This window comes from Alosa alosa, chromosome 4 (assembly GCF_017589495.1).
Source record: "Alosa alosa isolate M-15738 ecotype Scorff River chromosome 4, AALO_Geno_1.1, whole genome shotgun sequence".
NCBI classification, from domain to species: Eukaryota; Metazoa; Chordata; class Actinopteri; order Clupeiformes; family Clupeidae; genus Alosa; species Alosa alosa.
The window spans coordinates 22,091,882-22,099,786 of record NC_063192.1 but is presented as its reverse complement, the minus strand read 5'-3'; the positions used below and the strand labels follow the sequence as shown (position 1 = coordinate 22,099,786).

The 7,905-nt window shown below is 39.2% G+C and overlaps 1 long non-coding RNA gene across 2 annotated transcripts; it reads right to left on the bottom strand.

Moving 5' to 3' along the window:
- Positions 1–5,017: 5,017 nt before the first annotated feature.
- LOC125293885 lies at positions 5,018–6,503 on the bottom strand. Of its 2 annotated transcripts, none has more exons than XR_007193448.1 (4): positions 6,413–6,503; positions 6,008–6,176; positions 5,570–5,754; positions 5,018–5,420 (listed from the first exon to the last, which is right to left on the bottom strand). It is a non-coding gene; the product is annotated as an uncharacterized LOC125293885 (long non-coding RNA). The 2 variants fall into 2 exon arrangements; XR_007193449.1 differs by having other exon boundaries at positions 6,008–6,129.
- Positions 6,504–7,905: the final 1,402 nt, after the last annotated feature.

Here is a 7,905-nt window from a genome sequence, read left to right as displayed (position 1 = left end):
CTCGTGTCTTGGCGACTGAAGTGGCCATTTGAAAGCGATGCCCACTGTATGTTATTCACCTAGATTCTGATTCTGAAGGAGAATATCTGCCTTTTGGAGATTATGATAGATCGTCTATTGACAGTGATAGTCACCGTGCGTCTGTGAATGGAGGTGCGTCTTTGCATGTATACGATGGTGTCCACTAAGCATAGGCCCTACCATGCTTATTTCGACCCTCTGCCCAAAATAGCTGGAGGTGGCAGTGGTAATCGTGATGATGGTGTCCGTAATGGACGTGGTACAGACAGCAGGGCTGGTAAAAATAGGGCTCTGAAAAAAAACGGAGTCACCCACGATAGGAACCGATTTGACCTGGCTACTTTATTGTAGGCAATAACGGTTTGTGGTTATAGGCTAGTAATAGTTTACTATTGTTGGTTTACATCTTAGGCCTACTGTTTTCCTGTTAATTTGTTATGTGAGTAATATGGCAAAACCTGTAAACCTGCTCAAATTTGTTCAACATCCAGTATTTACTGAAAGGTGCATACAGTAATTGGAGGTGCTTGCCAATGTGGTGAGAATTACAAATGACGTGGAAGCAATACCGTGCTGAGATGTGTTAAGAAAGGGAAACGTTCCCAGGTTTATTACAAGCCGGCTCGGAGGAGAAACATGAAACAAGTTGCCTCAAGTCACCTCCCGATTGTAGTTTCTTACAGCCTTATATTCAGTTAGCAGGGTCTTTGTCTGTGGCAGTGGAAAAGTTCAGACACGCCCCGGACATATGCGTGCTTAATTGGCGCTGACCACCGATAGAGCTGCACAGTCCTGCCCACAGCCAAAATGCGGTTAGGTGCCGGATGTAAGATTCCCATTCATTTGTCCCATTGAGGTTTGGAAAAATCCATATCTAAAGAGTTTTACAGCATGTCTTAGGCTAACCAGCTACTGCATAACTCATAAGCATACAACATATCATTTCGGTGAAAAACGAGAGAAAATCCAAAAAAAGTCAAAGGTACAAGACTGTGTACATATTTTCATTTCCGAGCGAAGGAACTACTCATCCCATAAACCACCGCCCCTCAATGAATAATATAGGCAAAATCGGCGCGATTTATTTTGCCATTTCCAACCGGCGACAGCACGCGAACCCTTTCCTCCAAACAGTGATTTTTATATAGTAAATGTGCAGTTAATAGCAGTTATTTCAGGAGTAATCGTGTAAATAATAGTGTTTTGATATTGAATTTTATATTTATCATCGTGTATTTTATATTGTGTGTGTGTGAAAGCGGTTAACGTTAACGGCAGTGCTTCGTAACGTTACCTGACTCATCCTATTCTGTCATCACTGCTCAGTCAGGCGGATGCATGGACTGGTGCAGTCTGCTCTTGGACCTAATTTGCCGTGAATTATTACACAAAATGTGCATTAAATGCACAAAGTATTCCTAGGTTAATGATTGATATGCAGACATCCCAAGTCTCCCGGAAGTTCTGGGAGTCTCCAGCATATTGATAGCGGCTCCCTGACGCCCGCAAATTAGATAAAATCTCCCGGAATCTAGAGTGAGCGATCAAGAGCGTGCATGCGAGACCGCGTGTGCATCTGAGTGTAAGCCAGCGCACGAGGGGAGAGAGAGAGAGAGGTGGTGCGTGTGTGTCTGAGCACATCAAAGACAGAGAGCATCCTGATTGGCCTGTTTCGCTAAAACCAATCAGTTTTCAGTGTAGGCGGGCTTTTATGTCTTTTCTCCTGAATTTAATTAATCAGTTCAGTAGAAACAGGAGTGTCATGGTAGAGTCAGTGCCTCAAAAAAAGGAAAATGTAAGACCCATTTCAAAGTGTAGGCTACCCTTGTCTCATAAGAGTAAAACATAATGATGGACCTAGTCTTGCTTCACTGCACTGTTTGTAAACAGTGACTTTAGCATTGCCCACAGCGGGTTAAATGATTGCAAAAGACATGTTGAGGTGAGTTTAACAAGTGTCAATTCATGTGCATATTATTCAGGCCTATAGCCTACTAGATGGCTAGTTGCCAAGGCTACATGAAAAGACCAAACTACCAAAATCTACATATTTTATTTTCACAATTTCTATCTATAGGCCTTCCTTATTTGTTGTACTGACATTATTGTATAGGTTAAAGTTTTTTTTGTTTTTTTTTTTTTTGGGGGCTTCGTGATGCCTCCCTGAAATGACTTTTTGCAAGTTGGGATGTCTGGATATGAATCATACAGTATGAAGGCTACAGTAGCCTAGTTAATGTTAACTAGCACTACTAGCAGCATTAACGTTACCAACCTCCCTGCTTAACTCACCACAACTTTGTAGGTCTTGTCCCTCATGCTGGCCCTTACAAAACCCACAAACTGACTCTCAGACACACAACAGTCAATAATGTGACCCGATTTAAAGTGGCTTTCACCCCTTTGGACACTCACTAAAACATAATATATTTCATACTGTGTTGCAGCATGTAGGCTAATGTTAGCTGCATTATGTAATGACATACAATGTCGGAAATGCTAAAGGTTAGCCTGTCGGCTACCTGAAAAGTTTGAGTGTTTAAACTTTGTTTAAACATTTACAGTGGTCTATTTGATAGTGTATTGGCCCTGACTAAGTTCGTGTGATGTGTAAACCCCAATCCTTGTTGATACAAGTACCAATATTCGTCAAGAAAGTTTTTAATCACATTAAGATTTTCGCCATAGGCAGTAAAAGACTCCGCCATCTTTGTCAATATTTTTCACTGAGAAAGTTTCAAACGGTTTCAAACTATGACCATAACGGCCTTTCCACCAATCAGAGGCATCACTGTGGGATTGTTCAGGATTGTGGGTAATGAAGTACTTGTCCAAGAGATTGCGAATAAAAGGCATTTATCTCAAAACAAGGTTAGTGCCCCATGAACTCTTGGTGTCTATAGGAGCATATACAATCAATTCATTTTAGCCGTAGCTGGTTTTAAGTCTACCACGTGCAGTTAAGTTTTTATGGCTTATACCGCAATTGTCAATGGAGAAATTGCATTGAATTTTTACATCCGGCATCGGCTGTGGGCGGGACTGTGCAGCTCTATAGTGAAGTCTGCCATAAGACAAAAGTGGGGTCGTTGTACATGACAAAAGACTTGATTTGCAAATGGTCGAGGCGGGTCTTCACCAAGTACAACAGTTAATGCAAATATGAGGGAGACAGGCTGATGGAGTTAAAATTACATTTGTATACAGTATGTTCTTACAAATAAATTTTACTACATCATCCAGTGGCAAATTAGATACATTTACCCCCTTCATAAACTTTTTTTATACTCAAAGATTCACAGTAGGACTTTCAAGCCTTACAAAGACCACTTTCAAGGCTTTTGAAATGTTGATGTCAAAATCCAATCGTGTTGTTTTCTTAACCCTGGTGCCTAAAGTTTGCCATGCAGGCTTAAATAAGTTATGAGAAGAAAATATTTTTATTTGGAGTGAAACACACACATTTTATGCTTTTTGTTTTTTATAATTTGTATTAATATTTATTTTATCATTATTTTATTTATAAGCTAAGGTTGTTAGCACAGGTGTCTAAAAAGAGATAAAAAGATTTGCACTTTCTCTTTGCAGTTTTGTAGTATTTGAAAAAAAAGACATTGCATTTTCAGAAATAGCCGTTCTTTTTTAGTCTTTAACAGTGACGTGGCCCTCCAATTAGATGACGTTGGCCGAAGTGGCCCCCAGCTCATTTGAGTTTGAGACCCCTGCTGTAGACATGACGAGATGTGACCTTGTCAGTTAGAAAGCTGAGTGTCAAGGTAACTGGATGAAGAGCCAGACAGGGGGCGAGAAGGGGCAACAATTCCTGTAAATAAACAAGCTAAATGTCAGGACAGTGCAATCAGAACTGAAGCCTGCAAAGAAAAGGAACTAGACAAGGGGCGAAAGGTGGGAGCAGTTACTGCAAGACGTCAGGAAACGATTACGTAAATCAATGGGCCTGTGAGGAGACCATTCCTCTCTTTTATTAGGAATAAAGTCTCACATTACACCAAATTAGAATACATTGAAAGAACCAAAAGTAACACACAGTATAATACATATATTTTTATGTATATAGAAAAAGGGTTCAACTATTATAACAGTTCCTAGTCAATTTTGATTGGCTGAGAGACGGCCTGGTGACGTCTCCGAAGGGAGGCGCGACCCAGGCTCCGAGGAGCATAAAAGGGAGAGCCTAGTCCTCAGTAGTTCAGATCTCATCGGGGTTGCAGCTGCATACTCTTCATCCTATTGGCTGATTGTTCAGTCTAGACATTGTTCTGATTGTATTCTCATTGCAATACAGTGAATAAAAGGATCAACAGTCTCTCAGCATCTCTTGTCTTCGTTGTCTCCATCGGATGCTTGGTTCCTGAGTGCTAATTGGACCACAGAGGACCAGAGGTGGAAATTTCCACGACAGGTACACAAAAGCAGTAAGTAAAGGTGATTTCATGATGAACACACAGGCCTCTGCATTACAACATCAGGGGAAGAGCCTACCTGGGGTCTCTAAGGTGAGGAGATTTAATAATTGCACACAGTACTGCAAACAGTAGGGCTATGATGAATTCTGAATAACATTGCATTGCCAATGAAATAAGTGAGGTAATTGCCTAAAGTAACATTGACAATCTCTAGCTCATTATGAATTCATCATATGTTCAGTATGTAAACATAATGAATTATGAATTAGTTTACGGTTTGTACCTTATGAATTTATCATGAGTTCAGTATGTACACATTAGGAATTCATCATTATAAGAAAGGAAAACACACTGATAACACATACTAAATAAGACTCTATTAATAAGGAAAATTATATTTGTTAATCAAATAATGTTGAAAACATACAGTACCTAATAATGATGAAGTAAGTGTTTGTTAATGCTTAACTAATACTTAACTATTGCTTAATTGTGTACCCTTATTGTAAAGTGTTACCAAATAATTAAACAAACAAACGAATAAATACACATACATTTTTATTTGCCTATCATTGTGTTTCATATATTCAGAGTACTTTAGACCAAATGAACAGCAGAGCACAACTGATGTGTTTTACGAAAACAGTATATTCTTCACGTCGACCAATATGATCTTGATCATGATCAGCGATCTTTACAGAAAACAGAGACCAGTAAAATGCATTAAAATAATGGTGCTCTTTACACGCCAGTTTATACACTTATTTCACAACACAAGTGCAACCCAGGTTGATCTTTTCTGTATATTTTTCAAGTTTGTAGAATTGTCTTCGTTCACATTGTGTTTGGTAGTAAACATCAACTTGCTGTTGAATTGGCACTGTCATTCCAGAACTAATTCCTCTACATTTGGGATGGCAGATAGCATGTGTGATTATTCTAGGAATTCTTCTTTCATTTTCATCTTTCTTGCTAGAAACCAATAACATAAGGATCAGTGGTGATGGTGCTAAATGCCTAAGGATGCATGTAAATTTGTAACACAGTATACAGTAATCAGTACTAATGTACAGTGTAATCAGCATATTGACATGAAAAAAACAAGGCAAAACTATACTCACTCGTACACCCAAGTGGCTATGGACTTTTTCATATATTTTTCATTAATCTTGAAACTGTTGTTTATTGTTATCTGAAAATTGTGAATATCACGTCTTGAACAGTTTTCTTCACACCTAAAACAGGGCCATGTCACATTTTTTGGCAGTGGACAAGAGACACATGTGCCCACCAAAAGAATGGATATCTGGACAAACAGACAAATACAGCAATGGGTAAGTCATAAACATTTACGGATGTATGAGAAAAATGCCATATATCTCAATTGGACTTGAACTTGATGAACACATTAAACATTTTGTTTCAACAAATATTTGGCCAAGCCATTGACGATAAACATAACTTGCCAATACATTCCACATCAAACATTTGGCTTAGACATTCCAAGACCAAGGCTTGAAATCAAAATCACCAGAGAACAGAAGTAAACATGCTCTTACCGGAAGTGTAAATAACTGCATTGTAGAGTCTCCTTTTGCTTCTTCTGTTGTGAAATGTAGTAATTGATCAAAACTGATACTGGGGCGATCTGGTTCCTTCCAGGGCTTTGTTTATATGCTCTCTGTGCAGGATATGAAGCAGAGTTCCCTGTGACGTAGGTATTTTCCTCTGCACAAATTTGCATGGAGTGGGAGCGAGGTTAACTCCACAATCATCGAGGAATTTTACTATGAAACTTTTTGTTTTAATCCATGATACTCATTTCTATTTCTTCTACTCATATTGTATTAAATGCTTCAAATGTAAAACGCTTTGGGCAGCATTCTGTTTATGAAAGGTGGTATACAAATTAAGATTATTGTTATTATTATTATTATTAGTAGTAGTAGTAGTATTAATATTACCATTGTGGTTAAACAGAACAAGATTATGGTTCTAGACCTCCAACCCCACCCTTAACCATGAATTGTGGTTAAAAGAGCTATATGTTTTCATATTCAGTTCGTATCTCTAGGTGATTGTAGCCAGGGACTACGCCCCCAATTGATTACATGGGTCGGCCCCATAATTTACATCACATGGCGTAAATTACTTCCTCATTTAGCCTAGGCCTTAAATTGCTATAAGTAGCAGCTTTTGGATGTTGTTGTGTTGCTCGGCTCTTTCGGAATATAATCCCACCCCCCGATCGCTGCAAGGAAGGTAAGCCAGGGTTATTTTGGTGTCCAGCGGACACTCGTATTAATGCCCCCTTAATTCACATTTATGCATTCACTCATTAGATTGCGGTTTTTGACGGTGAGCTCCCAGCGAACACTCAGCCACATTCCTCCCTTGTTCTAAGCCCTTCGGTCTGCTGATAAGGTGCGTTTTAATTCTTTGAATTTTGACCAGATGATTCATTGTGTGTGTGCTAGTTTTAATATCATATTCTGGGAATGGTTAACAGGTGGGTTCTGCAACTAGTAGTGATGGCGAACTGAAGCTTTCTGAACCAGTGAAGCTTTCAATCCAATTGTATCGAAAAAGGGTTCAGTACTTGAAGCTTCAGAACTCTGAGGACCTCTGCTGGTGAAAGTTAAGGATAGCATTGTGTCACAAAGTGTTTCAGACATTAGCCATGAATGTCTGAGTCGAAGATGAATAAATGTTGAGCATGAATTAATGGATAAATAAATGTCATAAATAGGCCTAACTAAGCCTATTTTGTAGCCTGCATAAATACAAATGCAATTGCCTTCTCTACAAAAACAATAAAGGTAGTATTTTGGCTGTGAACATTTCTTGTATTTGTAAACAAATACATCAATTTAGAAGGGAGATGAATAAAGAATGGGCATGCACATTGCACACACATTTCTGTGATTATATTGAGTGCATTAGCCTAGACAAATTGTAATCTGGGTTGTGTTGTAACTGTGCGATTCAGTCCTGCACGCCTGGACTTGAACCCAGAAACAGGCGCCTTAGAGCGGAGTCGGCGTGCTGATAATTGAGCTAAAGCCGGGCTATAAGCTTTCGTGTCAGCAGCACTATTGAGTCTGTTGGCTCCTTCTTCAACAACCCACAACGGCGCCCCCCGTGTCGCGCAACTTTAAAGGTCCAGTATGTAGGAAATAATGGAAAATAAACAATAACCATTCCAAAAATGATCACCATATGTTGTCAGAGTGAGGAAACACGATGAATTGAAGTAATGGCTTATTTGACAACATTACTCTAACCCGTAAAACCCATGAGAAAAAATCAGTTACGGGGCGGAATCTCTTGGAATTTTCGTTTATGTTTTGAGCGATTAATTCTAGAATAGCGATATTAATAATGGGCTAGTGCGTCCTCCTATTTGGGTTGCCAAATTAGCAAAGGCCAACTGTCAACAGCTGTCAGTTGTAGTCAT